General features: G+C 39.7%; 1 pseudogene; it reads right to left on the bottom strand.

Annotated features, from left to right (window-relative positions):
- Positions 1-1,962: 1,962 nt before the first annotated feature.
- Positions 1,963-2,992, bottom strand: LOC118636113 (annotated as a pseudogene).
- Positions 2,993-3,513: the final 521 nt, after the last annotated feature.

The following is a 3,513-nucleotide window of genomic DNA, read 5'->3' as shown; positions in this document are numbered from 1 at the left end:
CTACTCTCCTTCCTTTCTTTACTGATCAAACACCTCATGCTTAACACTGACAGATAACCTTCTGATTCCCCATAATAAAGTCTAATCAATGCATCTTTTTCATAGTTTATAATGATTCTTTTTTTAAAACTTTTTTTTTTACTTCACTGATTTTAGAGAGAGAGGAAGTGAGAAGGAGAGAGAAATAGAAACATTGATGAAAGAGAACATCAACTGGCCACCTCCTGCATGCCACCCACTGGGGATCAGGCCCATAACCTGGGCATGTGTCCTGACTGGGAATCAAACCAGCCACCTCTTGGTACATGGGTCGACACTCAACCACTGAGCCACACCAGCCAGACTACTAATGATTCTTATTTAAAGGGTTAAAAAGGTAAATAGTGTGGTGAGTATGCCATTGTAAAACCTTTTGAAGTTCTTGAAACAGTACTTTAAATTTTGGATTCTTCAGCTCAATATATATTCAATGCTATATACTCTTGCCAGCCACCTTGGACGTTGTTAAACTCCCTGGATGTTTGAAACTTGACTTCCTAGAGGTTAAAGGAAACTACCTCAGTGATAGTTCCACCAATAATTCTGCCCACAAAGGAACCAATGACTAGATCTCTGTCATGGTCCAAAGGGATGCTCCCAAAGATGAAATCTAGAAAAACTTATTAGAAATGCTCAGTCATTGACCCCGGGGGGCGGGGGGGGGGGCATTGGAAAATGTCCAACAGTTGGTTTAATGATAAGAGGGAACTCTGGTTTGGGCCAAATAATAAACAATTCCTTCCAGAAATTCTAAAATCCCTGTTCCTTAACAATGTACATGCAATAAACCTTTGGCCTACTGACAAAATAATGGCATTGGTAAACAAATATTGGTGGGAAAATACTAATAAAGCTGCAAAAAGTGCCTAGCTAGCTATTTCATCAGTCCAAAGTACAATTGGGGAAACCTGTTTGCATGGCTTCTGGAAACTTGAAATTACCTAATGGGTCATTCATTGTTTGGCAAATGGATTTCTAACTAGACAGCTTTCCCAAGATACTTGGACCAGGCCTGTTACAAGTTTCAGGATTCACAGAAGTCTCTCTTTTCAGCTGCACTATGACCTGACTATGAATTCCAGTCCAAATGCATGGTCTCTGAAATTGTAACATTACAGGCTATGTTATGAACACATTTGGTTCAAAATAGTTTTTTTGAAATAATAATAGTGTTTTTAAACATCTTTAAAGTTTTGCTCTTTTTAAAAAAGCTCATCAGCTGTTGCTTCATGTTTGTACCTGCACTGTATTTTCCCTAAGGTACCCAGTTCATTGCTTGTTTCCACGTGCTCTTGCAAATTCTCTATTCTGCTTTCATGGCCACTGTAAGCAAGAACTTCCAGGAGACATGCATGACCGCAGGCTTGCTTCCACAGGAAGCACATTTGCTGCTAAGTAGGCAGAAGTGCCAACAAGCATTCTTCCAGTTGGATACCTTTGGTCCTAGGGTTTTGGTTTACAACCATCATACAAGTTGAAATTGTCATGTTACTTTTTTTTCCCCTATTGATTTTAGAGAGAGAGAGGAAGGGAGGGGGAGAGAGAGATGGAAACATCGATGAGAGAGAACATCGATTGGCCGCCTCCTTCATGCCCCCCATGGGGGATCGGGCCGACAACCTGGGCATATGCCCTGATCGGGAATCAACTGGCCACCTCTTGGTGCATGGGTCAATGCTCAACCACTGTGCCACACGGGCCGGGCTTTATTTTTTAGAGTGGACTCAATTTTTTACCTGACTTGAACCTTTTTCCACTCTAGTTTGGGAGTGAAGAGATTCATTTTCCCATATCACAGTTCTAACGCAGCGTATTAAAGGGTTCTTTCTACTTATCGGGGCGGGGGGGGGGGGCTTTCAAGTTGAAATTTATGGCCCTCCACAATATATGGCCACAAAACACTTTTATAAGCTTGTTATATTTCTAATACATGAGAACCATATATATGCTTCTTACAAGTGCACCTGTGTAACTCTGCTGCAGTTCCCTAGAAATGGCCTTCAAATGCATGGCCTTTCAGAAGCAACCCCCCCTCTCCCCCTGTAAACTCTCCCATTTCCCACTGCTGGCAGTAGGCTTCTCTGAAGTGGGTCACAGGGGAGACCCTATTAAACCAATGGTTATTCAAGTCAATTGCAGCCTTTTCCACATCCTTTTTCCTGGAGAAACGGCCTACACATTTCCAATGAGGTGAGCTCCAAGGTTATCACAGACTTTCATCTCCTCAATTTAAGCATACTTCTCCATTTCTGTAAAAACCTCTTCAAAAATGTCATCAAATGAATGGATAAAAAAGCTGTGGTACAAATACAAAATTGAATACTATGTGGCTGTAAGAAAGAAAAATCTCTATTCTTTGAGACGACATGGAAGGACCTGTAAAGTATCACCTAAGTGAAACAAGCCAACCAGAGAAAGACAAATATCACATGATCTCACTTATTTGTGGAATATAATGAACACAATAATCTGAGGAATAGAGTAGACCCAGAGACGTGGAAGTAGGGTACAGACTGACAACCCTCAGAAGAGGAGGTGGTGGGAATAGGAAGAGATAAACCACAGAACTTATATGCGTGTATGCATAACTGATGGACATGGACAACAAAGCCGGGTATGGGGTGGGGGGGATGGGGAGAAGGGTGTCAATGGGGAAAAAAGGAGAAACATCTGTAACAAAAATAAATTAATAAAAAAATTTTAAAAAATGTATAAAGAAAAAAAATGTTATCATAATGTTCCTGAATTTTGATATCCCTAACAGCACACACAAAAAAAACGATCAGAGACTGAGTTTTGAAGGTTATGGTCAATATTTAAGAGGGCAATAGTCAGGCTAAATGTGGGTTATTGTGCAACGGGCGCATCCGTCTCCATGACAACATGCTCCAATTCTGATATAAAATAAACATTTGCCTATATTGGTGCCTAAGAAGGAGGTCAAGTACTCCATCATTGCCTACCCATTTTTGCGGATTTTGCTGACCTCACAGCCCATCTTCTACAATGGGAATTTAAATTGGCACAACTTTTGGAAAACAGTTGATCAATTTACAACAAAAGCTTATAGCAAACAAATAGAAAACAACTTAAATATTCATCACTATAACAATCACCAAATTAAATATGGTATATCCATTCTATTGAATGCTGTACGTCACTTAAGAATAATTTATATTTATGTGTACTGAGATAGGTCTCAAAGATATATTGCCAAGTGAAAAGTTGAAGAATGATACACATTATATTTTCATGAAAATATACAGATAAAATTCCTAGTACTCTATATTTCTATAGCTAGATTTAGTTTTGTATTATTATTATTTTTTTAATCCTCACTCGAGGATATTTTTTTATTGATCTTCAGACAGAGTGGCAGGGAGGGAGAGAGAGAGAGAAACACTTGTGCAAGAGAGACACACTAATTGGTTGCCTCCTGCACAACCCCAACCAGGGCCAGTGAATAAACCACAA

This window comes from Molossus molossus, unplaced genomic scaffold, assembly GCF_014108415.1.
Source record: "Molossus molossus isolate mMolMol1 unplaced genomic scaffold, mMolMol1.p scaffold_m16_p_2, whole genome shotgun sequence".
NCBI lineage: Eukaryota > Metazoa > Chordata > Mammalia > Chiroptera > Molossidae > Molossus > Molossus molossus.
Note: the sequence above shows the minus strand (reverse complement) of the source record. Positions and strands in the feature narration are given on the sequence as shown.